The sequence below is a fragment of the Mandrillus leucophaeus genome, unplaced genomic scaffold (genome assembly GCF_000951045.1).
Source record: "Mandrillus leucophaeus isolate KB7577 unplaced genomic scaffold, Mleu.le_1.0 Scaffold641, whole genome shotgun sequence".
In the NCBI taxonomy this organism is placed as follows: Eukaryota; Metazoa; Chordata; class Mammalia; order Primates; family Cercopithecidae; genus Mandrillus; species Mandrillus leucophaeus.
In genome coordinates this window covers 50,879-67,797 of record NW_012106931.1, presented here as the reverse complement: position 1 = coordinate 67,797, position 16,919 = coordinate 50,879, and the positions used below count along the sequence as shown (strand labels likewise).

The following is a 16,919-nucleotide window of genomic DNA, read 5'->3' as shown; positions in this document are numbered from 1 at the left end:
TATCATTGTAGAAGCTGGGCTGAAGGCAAGAGGAAGAAGTTTAAGTAGAGATAATAGTTTCAGGGGGGAAGGCCCCTTGGAGGAGGGGCTCCCCCAGTGAACCCATCTCTCAGTTCCAAAGGACCCCTTTTCTGTCATCTCCCACTACACAGATTTGAGGAGCAGCACAGCTCACTTAGGAGGAATGGGGTGAGGGTGGGGACAGAGCTAGTGACATGGGCCTAACACCCCAGTCAGTCTGGGTGCTGGTTCCACCCTGGGTGTGCCCAGGGCCTGTGCGTTATACCTTAATGAGGGGTTGGGCCAATGGTGATGTGTTTCTTCCTTTTTTAATGAGGTGCTGTTTTGCATAGATAAATAGTATGATTGTGATGTGGGAACCAAATGGCAGATCATTTTGCAAAAAGCACTGGGCAGAGGTGAGATTATGAAACCAGTTCTGCTTCAGGCCTGCTGCCTGAGCGTGGGAACCAGGAGGTGTCTGAGTCTGGGCCTCAATCTGGGCCGACTGGATCGAGGCCGCCCTCTCTAGCTCATCTCTCAGCAGCTGGGCTGGGACAGGAAGACGCTTCTCCACTTTTTACCTGCCATTCAGTATCCCAGGCAGGGCAAGCGGATGGAGGAAAGCAGGTGGCCTCCCACCTGCTGTCCTCACATGAACATATGGTCTGAGGTTGATGGGACCAATGCCCTGGTCTGAGGCCCAGGACCAAAGTTCTTAATGTGTATCAAACTGATTTCTTATTGCTGGAGAATAAGAGCTGAAGATTTAGGTGCCGTAGGAGGTGGGTCTTGGGCAGTCTCTTCTGAGGCTCAAAGAGGTTTTATGCATGTTGAAAAGCAGGAGACAGGGAAAGGGAAAACATCCTTGGTTCTGGGTTTACAACGGACTTCCTAGCTGGGGTAGCTGGATCTCAGAAGGAGAGGTAGAGATCTGAAGGGAGAGGCTGCTTGCACAGCCAGGCAGGAGAACTCAAGCAGGGTGGAATGAGATGGAGAAGACAGTTGAGGAAGAAGAACCAGGGCTCGGATTTCTAGACAGAGGATGCTCCTGTAATGCCCCCACTCAAGTGGGCCTTTGGAATGACTGGAATGGTCATCCAGCAAATAAATGCACTGCACATTGTTTGTGCTTTCATGTACCCACATGCCTGCCTTTCGTCAGGTTCAAAACACCAGATCCAGGAGATAAGTAAAGCCAAGACCAGTGCTGCCCAGGATGGAGACACAGGTGCCTACATCCCCACAGGTGGCTGCGGTGAAGGCAGTAATGAGAGTGCCCCCTACAGAATACATCAGGGAGAGGCAGCCTGGGGTATCAGTATGAGCCTAGACAAAGGCAATCCATTCATTCACTCCAGGGACAATCATTTGTGGAGCACCTACTGAGGTGTCAATAAGACAAAGATCCCATCTGCGAGGAAGTGGGATCAGAATAACTTCCTGACATTACACATCTGGAGAGCAACCAGTTTTTTCCTCCTGGTTTTCCGTGGTTCCTCGGCACACTGTCACAACTGCAGCCCTAGGTAGGAGGTGAGACTTGGCTAATGGTCTTCCTCACATCCAGACCTCCACTTCCGTCTTCTACTGGTGGAGCAGCTGGGGAAGGGCAGGATGGGAATGGAGGAGTTGGCTCTACTCTTCTCAAGGTCTTGGGACTCAATGGGACGCCTCTGGATAGTTCCCAGACGCGTTGGGTGGTGTGGCAAGGAGTGTTAATGATTTAATGATGCAATTCAATTATGCCAGGCTGTTAATGAGCTAAGTGCAGTATCTTTATTATGCATCAAATACTGGAACACGTTAAGTATCTGCAGTGTCTCAAGCCTTCCCTACATGTTACATTAAAATCATGATTCTAAAGAAGCTCATAACCCCTGCTTGTCTAACTTCTTCCATGACCTGACCTTAAATTGATCTGTAAAACCAACTGTGACCTTTATCCTAGAGTTTCAAGAAAGTGGCTTAATAGGGGATTACAATATTCGTGTTTCATGTCATCCCATTCCTGGTCCTTATTCTACTGTGTTCTCACTGTAGGGAACCACTGTAGATTCCTACCACACCACTAATTCCAGTTCTGGAAATGAATTCCATGACAATTATTCAACAGAAGCAAAAAATTACATGTTTGAAGATGTTCACTGTGCTAACAATTGGAAATGATACAGCACATATAGAAGATATAAAATATTAGAGGACTAATTGGGCAGGTTATAGGAAATCTGTGTGTGGTATATTGTTTAACCGTTAGAAATGATCACGACAATGCCTTTGCCACATAGTGGAAGATGTTTCTTATAGTAAACAGAAAAGGTAGAATATAAATCAGTATGTACCTTTGGCAATCAATTGGCATGCATGTTGAAGGCTGCTTGCAAAAGATAATTATGTTAGGATAATGGGGTATAGGTACCAGGCATGGTGGCTCACATCTATAATCCAGCACATTGGGAAGCCAAGACAAGAGGATCACTTGAGGCCAGAAGCTTGAGACTGGCCTGGGCCATATAGCAAGATCTGTCTCTACAAAAAATAGGTGGGATTCGTAGTGCGTGCTTGTAGTCGTAACTAGTCAGGAGGCTGAGGTGTCAGGATCACTTGAGCCCAGGAATTTGAGGCTGCAGTGAGCTATACTTGTGATACAGAGCCTGGGTGATACAGAGAGGTCCTGTCTCAAACAAACAAAAAGAATGGTGGGATGTAGGTCATTTTATTATCTTACAATATTAGTGTTAAGGCTGGATGTAATTTTCAAGCACACTCAGAGAGGAAAAAAATCCTACCTTAGAATCTTGTAGTAACATCTCATGATTAACCATTTTCTTCATTACGTTCAACTTGTTCTCAAAGTGAGGTGTGGGACCTGGCGGTGTCTGAGTGACCTTGGAATTGTACTCAACACACTGATTTCTGGGCTCCACCCCACCTAGAACCAGAATCCTTTGGGGCATCATCCAAGAATTGGCAGTTCAGCCAAGCTTTGCAATGATTCTGATGCACGTTCATGTTTGAGAACCACTGTTCTAGAAGTTCTCAGAATCAAATTGTAAACAGATGACAACAAGAGGCAGAAATTGATTTTCTCTCATGAGAAGCAGCCAATTCTCTGAAAGTCAACTTACTTAGGAGTCATTTCACCAGTTCTTTGAATTTGCCAATATGCCAAAACTTTTTTTTGAAATAATGATTTTCTGAAATACATTCAATGACTACGTTCTCCATGAACATCTGATTGTGCTCTGTCTGAATGTGTTAGTAACTATGCATTAGGAATGTATTCTTATTTGATTAAATGTATTTGTCATGAATATATTTCTTACAAATATGTTCATAAGAAAAAGAAAATATTTTCATTAAAATGACACATTAAAAATATATTCAAAAGAAGAACATACTTATAAGGAAACTAAACCATTCTCAGCCTCTGAGCTTTTGACAAATTGAATGTTCTTTAAATTGCTGTTAAGAAACACATATTCATAGAGAATATTCAAAGAGTTCCTATGAAATTTGTGAGTTTCATGAACTCAAAGAATTGCCATTTAGCAAATTGGTCCTTTGGCGATTGAACTTTTATTGAATTGACCAAGAGTCTCCTTGAAAAACCCAAGGCACCCCCCACCCAATGCTGAGGTTCAGGAGCTGGCTGGTGACCTCGGAGGCTGAAGATGGGTTGGTAGGATGTAGGAGGATCTAGGCATGGGATCTCTCTCCACTGAATCCCCAAGGCTCACCCACAGAGTCCTAAGAAGGCCAGTGGTAGCTCTTCCTCTGTCCACATCCAGTTGGGTCTGAAACCGGTCACCCATTTCATCAAGGAGAGCAGCTCTTACCAGTCTTTTAAAGATGTGAACTTGAAAAGGGAGGGCAATGATTTGTAGTTTAATTGGAGAAGTAGGGACAGACCACACTCTTGAGGAAGTCCCTGTATGTCTTGCTTTGCCTCACCTAGAGGTGGGAGTTCCCCACGGAGAACCTTCACCAGGGGACCCTCTTCTGTGACTCTGCCGTAACTCTGTTGCTTACGGAGATTGACACATGACCACTATTTTAGTAAGCAGCCAGTGAAAGAGATCCCAAAAGGAGATTGTGCCCATGTCATCAGCCACTGGCAGTCTTAGGAAATCACTGACAATGTCAGGTGCCATTTATTGAGTGCTTTCCATGTAAGAGTCAGTGTATTCACCAATTTCCATGTACTATCTCATTTAATTATCACAACAATCTGTCAGGTAGGTCCTGCTATGATTGCTGGTTTGTAGATGGGGAAATTGAGACCTAGAGATGTAAATCTCTTGCTTGAGGCCTCAGGACCACATGTGGTTGACTTGGGATTTGAAACCAAGCATCCTGGCTCCAGAGCTCCTTCCTCCTTTGGTTAGCAAGAAACACTCGAGGTTTTATTGCCTGAAACCCATCTGCTGCTAGCGCGTCTCGAGGATGAATGTTTAAGGAGAACATGAAGTACTAAAGGATGATATTCTCCTAGATGGCCTGTTAGGAGTTTGTTGCAGATGATTCAACTGGACCAAAGGGATTTAAGCAGGCTCTGGGTCTTGGGGCCAAGAGCAGATGAAAGCCAAGGAGTCTTTGCTGAATCAAAAAAATAATTAATCAACGATACAGGTCCTGAGAACTCCTCTGAGTGTCAGAGCCTGAGGGAGATGGAAAGCTTCATGCTTATGCTTTCTTTGTAAGGTTGCCAGAGAGTATATAGGATTCCCAGTTAAATTTGAGTTTCAGATAAACAATTCTTAATATAAGTAGGTTCCAAATATTACATGGCATATGCTAACACTATTTTTTGTTGTTGTTGCTTATTTGAAATTCTCGTTTAACTGGAAGTCTGGTGTTTCTATTGGCTAAATCTGGCAACTCAATTTCTTTGGGAAGATGGCTCATAACCCAGGCAGGGTGTCCATAAGGGCAGAGTAAAAAGTAAGATAATGAAGTCTTTCGAGGAGAAGTTCTGGATTTGAACCCAGGGAGGTAACATGATCTCCTGAGTAACAGTCTCTGGAAGGGGCCTTGTGATATAGGAAGGCTTCCTGGCAGGGCTGGTTCCTAAGGATGGTGGGAAGGATCTGGAAGGGCAGAGAGGGTGGAAGACTCAAGGCACATGTGGGACCAGCAAGCAGACAATGAAATATCTTGAGGAGACTTCATGCCAGGGAGGACTGGAGGTGGAAGATCAGTCTGGGGGAAGAGTCTCAAAGGTTCTGCTAGGGAATCTTGACAATGTCCTTGGACAAGGATGAAAGGCTAATTTTGGCAGGATTTTGGGAAGATGAGTGTGGTGATGGCATGTAAGATTGGCAGGAAGAGTGCGTGAGTTGAGTAGGTGTGGAGAACTGAGCATGAGAGGGTGGGGGTCCATGGCAGTGGGAGAGGAGGGTGACCAGAAGGACATTCCAAAGGAATGGTCTCATCTGGCAAGAGGACAGATGGCTTACAGTGGCTGTTTCCTCTCAAGTGGGAGACCTGGACCCTGCTGGGCCTAGAGGAGGAGAAGGCAACCATGGGTACAGAATCTCAGAGGGAAGACTCTCATGTGAGGAGCACCCTGAGAAGTGTGACCACAGAAGGGACAGGGAGGAAGAGAGTGAGTGCCACATCTTGTTCTATTCCACTCCCTCCCTGAATACACACACACACATTCACCACTCTGTGCTTATTAGGTTTACATAGATTTCCATAAATAGTGGACTCCTGTTTTAACTTCAGATAGTATTTATTAAGGATACAATTTTAGCCTTGGATTCTGTTGTTTACTTCCCTTGGAGCCAGTCTTTTGAAGCCTTCATTCTACTGACAAAGCTGTTACCAGCTTAGTGAGTGACCCCTCTTCTCTGTGTCCTTTCATAGCTGGGACAACTCCTATTTCTGGTAAAATGTTTTGAGATCCTCTAAAGAAAAGCACTTCAGCAGCACGGGCGATTACTGCTATGTGGCCAGCTCATCCCTGGCCCTGGCCCTGGCATCAAGCCAATCCTGAAAAGCCCGCTCAGCTGTTATAGGTTTTCCCAGCAGAGCCACCTGGGCAAGAAAGGAGCGGCCCAGACAGGTTGGAAATGGAAACAGTCCCAGCCCTTTCCTGGGACTGGGTGGGACAGGACAGACCTACAGGGGCAGGGCAGGGGGGTGGAGTCTCCTCCAGCCAGGGCCTGGCTCTGGGTACTCTGGCTTGATCTGATCTTCTCCCTGCCCTAGGGTGATTGAGGGCTGGGCTTACAGCAGTGGTGACTTTCCAGGGTGACCTGGAGGAAAGCTGTGGGCCCAGTGGGCCAGTGCATTGTGGGAAGGGAGAATGTTAACCTCCCAGCAGGATGATGGGTACTCAGTGCGAGCAAGTACAGTCAGACCCCATTTCAAACACATGACTGCAGACCTCCTGACTGCAAGTCTTGGGCCAAGTGTCGCTGTGCAGGCAGGGGAGCTTCAGTTCCTTGAGAAACTGACCAAGGCCAAGGCATACTTGGGCTTAGGTCTTCTGCGGGAACTATGGCTAGCTAGCTCACCTCAGCACACGCTGACCTTGCATCAAGGTGACCTGAACCTCACTGATGAGGAGAATGGGAGGGGAGACATTGGGTGAACTGGCCGTTTATTCTCACGCTGCCAGCCAGCCACTTTCCCGTGGGATACAGACCCACTTAACCCTCACTCCCCATCACTCAAGGGCTGAACCAGGGTTCCTGAAGCAGCGTGTGGACCTGCTGACCTTTCCTTGTTCTTTGGGCACCTTCTGCCTGTCAGTGAGCGCCCTTTCCCAGGAATGCCCTTCCTCCACCTGCCTCTCTGTCTGGTGAACTCCTTGTCATCTGACAAAACTGGCTCCAAAGCCTCCTCCCCTGTGAAGCTTGCCAGTTTCCTCCTTTGATGCCTTCTTCTCAGGGCTCTCTTCTGTTTCTTTGCTGGGGAGAGAGCACTTATGTAACCCACTGCACTGACAGCTTCATGCCCGAGGCCCCAGTCCCACATAAGGCTCTGAACTCAGTTCCTGTCATCTTCCTGATCCAGCCTGGGGCTCCTGAATTCTTGGGGCCAAGCCGGGGCCTGGACTTTTCAGGGTTGCTGGGAGGCAGTGCCATGCCGCTAGGGCTCTGAGCAACCTTTCAGCTCCCGGTGGCCTCCCCAGGTCCCTGTCTGACCAAGCAGAAAGTGCCCAGGTCAGGACTCACACAACACCACCTGTGGCCTTGTCTCAGCCTTATTCCGCCTTTCCTGGCTCCTCTCGGAGGCACTGATTCCTCTTTCATCCCCAAGACTCCTCCACTGACCGCTCCCTGACTCAGCAATGGCCTGGCTTACAGAGACAGCCTCTCCATTCTGGTTCTCAGCAACTGGGCCAGGCGGCCTTCCTGAGATGCAGTGGGCTGGTTGGCGCTGCCTCCTCCGGTGTGTGTTAGGGGAGACATCTCAGCCAGGCCGGGGCTGGGGTGAGGTGGGGAGAAGGCTCAGGAGAGGTGGGGGATGAAGCTGGGGAGACCAAGGGACCAGCCTACCGTCCACAGCAGTGGTTCTTCTCAGTGGGGGTGCAGGGGGAGACATTTGGCAAAGTCCAGAGACATCTTTGCTTGTCACAACTGGCAGGGGAAAGGAGTGCTACAGATATCTAGTGTGTGGAGGCTGAGGACGCTGCTTGCCATTGTACAATGGCCAGGACAGCCCCTTAACAAAAAATATCTGGTCCAAAGTGTCAGCAGTGCTGAGGGGAGAAACCCTGCTTCGGTGAGAGAGGTGGAGCCGGCCGGGATGGGGGCCTTATGTTTGAGAGGTGGGCTCAGGTGGGCTTCCCTGAGCTGAGTGGATTGTTATCCTCAGGGCACATCTGCAACCTCTCTGCCCCTTCCGGGCTCCTCCCGTGGAGCCACAGTTCCTCGGACTGTCCCAGGTCTCACTGCTCACCGCCATCCTGACCTCCCCAGTGGGGGCTGGGGGGCAGTTTCTGCAGCCAGGGGATATTGGATGAAAATAGAGGAACTCTTTACCTGCTCCCCCCATCTCCTAATTTTTTTATAAATAGAGATGGAGTTTTGCTCTGTCACCCAGGCTGGAGTGCAATGGTGCGATCAGGGCTCACTGCAGCCTTAGACTCCTGGGCTCAAGTGATCCTCCCACCTCAGAGCCCTGAGCAGCTGGGACCATAGATGCAAGCGTGCACCACCACGCCAAGCTTGTTTGTAGAGACAGAGTCTTGCTATGTTGCCCAGGCTGGTCTCCAACTTCTTGGCTCCAATGATCCTCCCACCTCAGCCTCCCAAAATGCTGGGATTACAGGTGTGAGGGATCACACCTGACCCTCTACTTGCTTTTGTTTTGTTCCGTGTCAGCCCACAGTTTCACAGGCCAGGGGGCCAAGGGTTTTGTTATCTTATTTTTAAAAAGCTATATATAAGGGACATTTCTTCTTTTATTGATTTATAATAATAATGTTCATTACCACGCATTGATCACTTATTTTGTGCCAGGAACTTTCATACACTTTATATGAGTTCATCGTCATACCAATCCTACTAGATAGTATTATTATTACTCTTTGCGGAAAAAAAAAAAAACAAACCAACAGTCCAGATTGGTGACATAATTTGCCTAGGAAGCAGAGATACAAGGCAGCAGTGCTGAGACTGGAACTCAGCCTTTGACCCCCAAATCTGTAAGAGAAACCTCCTGAAGATTTCTCCTGCAGGAAGCTGATGTCACAGAGGAGGCTTGAGCGAAAAGTGATGCTGGGCTCTTGTGTCTGCCTGAACTGTGTGGATGTGGGTGGGGGCAGCTGGGAGAGGAGCTTCAGGCAGGTAAACATGGGACAGGGGCCTCTGGGAGACAAGAGGCTACTAAAGGACGTGGGCCGATTCTTGTGAGGGAGTGACTAATACTACCATGAGTCAGCGGAGGCCTGGGAAGCATCCTCGTCCTCCTCCCAGGGCAATGTCCCCACCCTGGGGAAAGCCCCATCAGTGCTCCCTACCCCTGAAATGGGCTCAGCTGCCTGAAAGGAAGCTTCCTGTGAGGCTCTGGCAAAACGCTGTCCATCCTATATTCTCCCAGCCATGCAGGGAGCTCCCCAACCTGGCAGCGGCCTGAACCCCCACTGCCCTCCTCAGCTCTGCCCAGGCTAGAAGAAGAGGGGCCCAAGGAAACAGGAAATGGGGACCAATGGGGCAAGGAGGAGTAAGTTTCTCCAGTGCCAGGGCTGAGAGTCAGGCTCACCTCCAGGGGTCCTGGGCTATGAGGGGCTGCAGGAGGTTGGCAGGCTCACCAAGAACCAGAGGTGGCTTTCCTCTTCTCAGTTCTTTGTTCCCTAGAGAGCCCTTTGTCTGCATTGACTTGGACTCCCAGGAATGTGCTGGCCCGCCCTGGGTAGATCACCTGGCTGGGCCTGTGGCTTCCATCTCTGAAGGAAGGCTGGATGCATGAGGGTTTCCTCTTGGCTCTCCCATTGCTCCGTACAGCCACGGGTACCCCTTAAGGGAGGTGGCACTATCCTCTTAGGAGAGGGGAGGAGCCTGAAGCTCAGGAAAGTTACATAACTCACACAGAGAAGGGGAGCTGGGGCTTGAACCCCTGTCTCTGCCTCCATGCCCCTCCCCTGGCCTTCCTTCCGCACTTCAGTGGCTCTCGTGTGCAGATGGTTCTCTTTGCTTTAAGGGCTCTCCTCTGCTCCAGAAAAAACCGGTGATGCTTTTGGTCCTCTCTTGACCCCCTTCTCATGGGGACCCAACCTCAAGAGCAAGTAGGACTCTGTTTCCCAGGGCTGGGGAACGTCCAGCTGCCTTGCAAGTGGGCTTCTTCCCTGCAGAGTAGCTCAACTGGCTGCTTGAAGTGTTACTGACACATCACTCTCCAAGGACCCTGGGGCACCAAGATGTGAACTCCCAGCCTCGGCTGCCTCAGGCAGGGATTCCCGCAGTGCTGGGCACCTGAGTGGTACCCACGGAGACTGAGGCTGCGGTAGCCTGTTTCCAGTGCTGGCTGCTGCTTGCTCCCTAGCATGTGGCTCCTAGAAACAGCAGCTCTACAATGGGGGCCGGGGCCTCAGTGGCTGCATCTAGCTGCTCAGGTGGCCTTGACCCCTGCCTGAGTGTGTGTGTGGGGGTGACAGATGGGGGGAAGAAGCTGTGCTCACATATTTTCTTGACAGCAGAAAACATCAAAAGGGGTCTCAATCCTTAAATAATAACAGCCCAGCCGGGCACGGCAGCTCACACCTGTAATCCCAGGACTTTGGGAGGCTGAGGCAGGTGGATCATGAGGTCAGGAGTTCAAGACCAGCTGGCCAAGATGGTGAAACCCTGTCTCTACTAAAAATATAAAAATTAGCCAGGCACAGTGGCAGGTGCCTGTAATCCCAGCTATTCGGGAGGCTGAGGCAGGAGAATCACTTGAACCCAGGTGGCAGATGGTGCAGTGAGCCGAGATCGCGCCACTGCACTCCAGCCTAAGCAATAGAGTGAGACTCTGTCTCAAAACAACAACAACAACAACAACAACAACAAAACCATGTGCCATGGTGGTTTGCTGCACAGATCATCCCATCACCTAGGTATGAAGCCCAGCGTCTATTAGCTATTCTTCCTGATGCTCTCCCTCCCCTAACTCCACCTCTGACAGACCCCAGTGTGTGTTGTTCCCTGCAGTGTGTCCATGTGTTCTCATTTTTCTGTTCCCACTTATAAGTGAGACCATGCAGTGTTTGGTTTTTTGTTCCTGTGTTAGTTTGCTGAGGAAAATGGCTTCCAGCTTCATTCATGTAACTGCAAAGGATGTGATCTTGTTCCTTTTTATGGCTGCATAGTATTCCATGGTGTATATGTATCATATTTTCTTTATCCCGTCTATCACCGATGGGCATTTAGGTTCATTCCTTGTCTTTGCTATCGTGAATAGTGCTGCAATGAACATACATGTGCATGTGTCTTTACAATAGAATGATTTACATTCCTTTTGGCATATACCCAGTAATGGGATTGCTGGGTCAAATTATATTTCTGCCTCTAGGTCTTTGAGGAATTGCCACATTGTCTCCCACAATGGTTGAACTAATTTACACTTCCACCAACAGTGTAAAAGTGTTCCTTCTTCTTCACAACCTTGCCAGAATCTGTTATTTTTGACTTTTTAATAATCACTGTTCTGACGGGCATGAGATAGTAACTCACTGTGGTTTTGATTTGCGTTTCTCTAATGACCAGTAATGTTGACCTTTTTTTCATATGCTTGTTGGCCACATGCATATCCTCTCTTGAGAAGTGTCTGTTCATGTCCTTTGCCCACTATTTAATGGGGTTGATGAAAAGGAACTTCTGATACATGTAGCATAGACGAATCTCAAGTGCATTAGGCTAAATGAAAGAAGGCAGATTGCGTGCTGTGCACCCAATGATTCCATTTATATGGCCTTTTGGAAAAGGTAAAACTAAAGGGACAAAATACTTAATGGGTAGTTTTTAATGGCTGGGGCTGGGTGAAGGGGTTGACTATAATGAAGCCCTGGAGAATTTTAGGGGGTGATGGAACTGTTTTGTATCTTGATTGTGGTGATGGTTACACAATTGCATGCATTTGTTAAAACTCAAACAACTGTATTTTAAAATGGATGAATTTCATTGTATGTACACTTAATTTCAACAAACCTGACCACCACCACTAGCACCACCACCACCACCAACAGAGGGTAGTTAGGTTATAGGGCATAAGACAGAGTTTGGGAGACCTACCTTGAACCTGGTCCCTAATTGGCATTCTGCCTCCTCAGACCCTGTCTTCCCATCCTTGAGGCCTCAGGCAACTCCTACGGAAACCTTGCTCCCTGCAGTTTCCAAAAGCCAGAAAGGGAACCATTAGCGAGCCCCTTCTGTGGAGTGTTAAGGTCCTTGTTTTTATTAACTGTAAGTGCTCCTGGGAGGGCTAATAGCTGAAGTTACGGCAGACTCTTGCAGAGGAAGGATGGGAACGGAGACCGTTTTCCAGGAGGTTGGAGAAGAGTGGCATGGGGTGGAGGATAAGCCTTCACTGTGGTTGGCGGCACTGGGCTGCTCCCATGCATCATGGGCGTGTTGGCGGCAGGGGGTGAGGAACTACATGGAAGACAGGCGCGCACCCCATGCTTGCTTTTGGGTTAGTTTACAAAGTCTTCCCTCCCCACCTGGCAACCACAGCCCCTGCCTGGGCTTCCTTCCCCAGTACCTTCCTCAACCACCTTCGAATTTTCCAATGCCAAGTACAAATAGCCAGGTTTGGGGAATTATTTCTTTATGGTAACTAAACACAAAGGCCTCAGGATCTTCATTTGGTATATTTCTGCTTCCTTGGTCTTCTGGGGTTCAGATGACCTTGGGGCTTCTGTAAGGGAAGTTTTCTGGTCAGTGAGAGGAGCAGAAGGGCTGGAGTAGGCATCAGGGCTCCAGGCTTCCATGGTCTTGCCATGCCAGTGAGGAGGTTGGAGAATTGGCTAAAGTAGCTGCTGGGAGCCAGTAGCTAATGATTGGATTTTTTTCTGTACCATGTTCTTCAAATTCTCCATGCACCTTCCCACTGCAGGACCTTTGAACATGCCAGCCCCTTGAGAAGTTCTGTTGGACTGCCACTCATTGCACCCGACTGTGTCTGTTTGCTGAGGATGCCAGAATCAGGAAGACAAGGGTTCTCATGTGAAAGAAGACTCCGACCTAGGGAGAGTGGTAGTGAGAGTGGTACTACTACTGCTACTACTACTAATAATAACAGCGGCAACAACACTGGCAGAGCCATTGAGGGAGCACTCATGAGGTGCCAGGCATTTATGTGCACTATGACATTCAAAACTCACACCAGTCTTACAGATGGACAGTGTTATTATTCCCATTTTATCAAAGAGGAAACAGGCCGAGAGAGGATAAGTCACTTGCTGAGCTGATACATGGCAGGGCTGGAACTTGGAGTCTAAGCCTCAGGGACTGGAGAGTCACGTGTTTGGCCATAGTGTTTTCCCACTACACCCAGGAAAGTCCCCCTCTGTCTCACTGGAAGGAAAGTCACATCCAACTTTAACTTGGCAGGTCCTCAGTTGGATCATTTAGAAGGAATGAAAAACAAGAGTAACATTGGCTATTGCATAGGATGCAGGCTACCAGCCTAAGACTGCGGGCAAAGGAGGGCTGGGCAGAGGTGCTGCACATACCTGGCCACCTGGCCCCAACTCTTCCTCTAGGACTCTTTCCACTCATGGCACTCACAGAGGACTTTTTTCCAAGGTGGGAAATCCAGAACAGACTGTTCAGGGTGACCAGAGGCTTGTGGGAAGATGCCTCGGGCCGTAAGCCTTCCTGACTCAGCGCTCTTCCACTCCAGTTTTTGGACAGAGGTAAGGCATGTACTTGATGTTGAGCCCACAGCAGACCGATAAGTCATCCTCAGCCTCCCAGAGTCTGGTGGGGTTCTGTTGTCTAGTAAGCCGAAGACAATACTTCATGAATAATGTGGGTGTGATGTTGGGTAACAGTGATGGTTGATGGGCTCAGGGGCTGACTCATTTCTGAAGGCCTTGAATCAGACCAATGTTATTTCCTTTGGTTTTCAGTGGACTTAACCCAGATTGCCCTGAACACCTGCTCCTGTTGCTGAATCAGAGATGTGGGCTCTGGCCGGCGGAGGACCGAGACTTTACTGTGGGGCTCGAGCCCAGTTAAAGAAACACTATCTGGGAGATTCCATCGTGGGACTTGAGGCTGGTGGACAAAGTGGGAAGAGGAAGGCCTGGTCTGAGTGAGGGGCATGGGTTTTGAGTCCACAGAAAAGAAGGGAAGTATGCTTTGATTGAAACCAAAACAGCTCAGAGGGAAGATACAAAATAGGAGCCCTGAGCAAGTTTAGATTTCTGTTTTCTCTCCCTCTCCTAGCGCTCCTCTCATAAGCTCGGTAGAGGAGAAGCAAAGCCAGGAAATGAGTCCCTGGGTAAGGCATGCTTCAGGCAGGCCAGTGCCCAGTGCCTGCACTGCAACCTTAAAAGTGACCTGGATCAAGATCTGACCAGTTGGAGCTCCCACCCTTAGCTGGTGAGCCCAGCGCCTCCTGTGTGGGGCGGTCTGGGCTGTCCAGCTATGGGCTTCACAGACACCCCCAGAAATGCAGCTGGGGAGACCCAGCTCCCAGGGGAGTTCCTTGAAGGCAGGGTGGAGTCTTCCCTCCCTGCTTCCTGCTGTGCGTCCTGAGCTTCGGATGCTCAACAGAGCATGTGGAGGAAGATGCTGTGAGGATGACTCCGGAGCAGTCACCAGGACACAAGACTCTGGGGAAGACAAGTAGGGAGCCAAGACCTAGGAGGAGCCTTTCACAAACCGCAAGTCCAAGTGGGAAGTGCCAGGCCCCAAGCAGTTAACACTTTTGTTATTGTTAGGGCTAACCCTGGCTTTAAGCCAAACCACGATATGTAACAATTATCCAGATTATCCAAATTGTATGAAAACACCACGTACAATTATTACTCAAATTTTAGCTGTTCCCAGACAGCTTCTGGGAACACATCTATTGCACGGAGTCAATTGCATTGTGTGAAATGTGTGGCCGGCAGGTTATTGAACTTCTAGGTCCCAAGTAGCATCACAAACATGAAGACTCGGGGGACCATTCGCTCCCCTGCCCTGCTCTTTGTTTTGTCCTCCATTTCCTTCTGTGGCTTTGAAAGTCCCATGCCCAGGACAATCTGCTCTGTGGAGAGCCTGGAAGAAATGGGGAGTCCTGCTACAGATGGTTTGCCGAGGCTTGGCCAGGGAAGTTTCCTGCGTTGCAGCAGCCTAAAAACGCAACTGGATGGGCATCTCTGCTTTGGAGCATCAGCACTGGCATCATGAAATGTGGGCACTGAGAGAGACTGAAACTCTAGTCCAACTCTCCCCTGGGAGCTCCTTCTCTAAAATTCCAGAGACTGCATTGTGGCTGGTGTGGGGCCCGGGGAGCATTGCTGTCACTCTTGCCACCCCTACTCCCTCCCATCCCCTTGTCTGCAAATATTGCCAGGCCCTGGGTAGTTGTCCCAAAGTTCCTCTGTGTCCCTTGCCTCCCTGCAGGGAGAGGGAAGCTTGCAGGTTCTACTGACCCTCCCAGCTAATCTAAGGGGATAGACGGAATGACAAATATTTCTTCAGCAAGGGCTCCTGTGGAAGAGTCAGTGAGCTCCGTGCTTCCCCAGGTGGAAAGGGTAAACGGAGGCAGAATCTGAGCACATGCTGCAAAGACGCTCATGGTGAGGGTCTGCAGGGGAACAAGTGCTAGAACATAGTCTTTGAGTTGCTCTTGTTCCCAGGACCTGACTGGCTCCCTCTGTCATTCCCTACCTTCTTCAGTACAGTTCTCTCTTTAAATTTTCTTTGGTTGTCAAATGATCCTTTATTGAAATACTTCTATATGCAGCCCTTAACTAGCTGGCCACTCCATCCGCACCGCTATCAAAGCCATCTGTGATGTCGCGAGGGTGGGTGGCGCCATCAACACTACAGCCCACAGACTGGGCAGTCCTCACAATCTCTTTAATGGTTCCAGAGAGTTCTCTGGCTAAAGATCAGTGCTGCATCTGTTGGGCAATGTTGATGATCTCACCACAAATGATATTTCCACTGTGCTTAATGTTTTTCTGCTTGTTTCTGTCTCTTGGTGGTTCCTCGAGGGCTTTGACGATCACTGCAGAGGCAGAAGATGCCATCTGAATCTGGCCTGTGTGTTCTGCACCGTCAGTTTCACTGGAATCCTCTGGCTCTTCCAGTCAATTATCTTGGTGATGTCCTCATTGGCCTTTTTTGGGACAGACCCAGGGGGCTGATCTTAGGAGCCAGAGCAGATGTAGTACTGACTAGTGCACCTCAGGTATATGACTTTGATCTCGTTGGGATTGAACTTGGATGGCATGGCAGAGGCAGTGGGTTTCTTGGTCTGCCATTCACAACCTCATTCACATGCCCTTCCAGGCTTATCTCCTAGCTCCTGCCTCCACATTCCTATGTGCCACACACACTGATCTGCCTATTGTCACCACCTACAGTGGGCTTGGGTGCCTCTGAACCTGCTGCTCCCTCTGCCTGGAATATATTTATCTCTGCTAAACTCCTGCCCATCTTTTCAAGCTGAAATCAAATCCCCTGTCTGGAGTATTTCCCAGATCCGCATGGAGAGGGTTAACCATGTGCGTTGCCAGCCACTTTATGGGAGAGAGGGTTTATCTCATTGCACTGTTACTCTCTAATGCCCCTGACATGAGATAGACACTCAATAATGGTCCTATGAGTGAATGAATGTGTGAGTGAATGAATGAATGAGCTGGTGGCAGGGTGAGAAAAGGAAACAGATGTGTCCATTAAGGGAAAACCTGCCTTGTGATTGGAGTCTCTCAAGGCCTCATTCAGGATGTCTTCTCCGGGAGTTGGCTTTGGGGTGCTGCCTCTCCCGCTTTTGCCCCTTGGTGCTAAGTAAGAAGTTCCTCGATGACGCTGTGCCGTCTGCCTGGCCTCTTCCAAGGATTGCTTCATTGGCTGCCGGCTCCTGGCTTTTCTGGTCAGTTCAAGGAGGGATGTGCACACGTGGTTGGGGCTTAATGCCTGAGAAACCCTGGGAATCAATTAGATCTGGGCTAAATCAGACGAAGGAGCTCACGCTCTGCAGGGGGGCTGGAGTCTGCTTGGGGGCAGCTAGACAGATGCTTCATAGAGAGTGAGAAAAGTTTCCAGGGTCCGGGGTCCCCGTGTTCTTTGTGGGGGTATGAGGAGGTCCTTGAGGAAGGGGCAATAATAGAGATAATTTATCTGGTTGAGGTGGGATGAGAGGGAGCCTGGGGATGGTGGCAGGGGTCTGGGAGAGAATGGGTGAATGTGTGTGTGCATGTTTTGTGGGGAAGGAATGTGGGAAGGAAGGGTATGGACAAGGCCTGACTGTGAGGGCAGGAG

General features: G+C 49.3%; 1 pseudogene; it reads right to left on the bottom strand.

Annotated features, from left to right (window-relative positions):
* The window catches only part of LOC105554435, a 40,307-nt pseudogene extending 24,416 nt beyond the window's left edge, over positions 1–15,891 (bottom strand).
* Between the last annotated feature and the right edge of the window lie 1,028 nt (positions 15,892–16,919).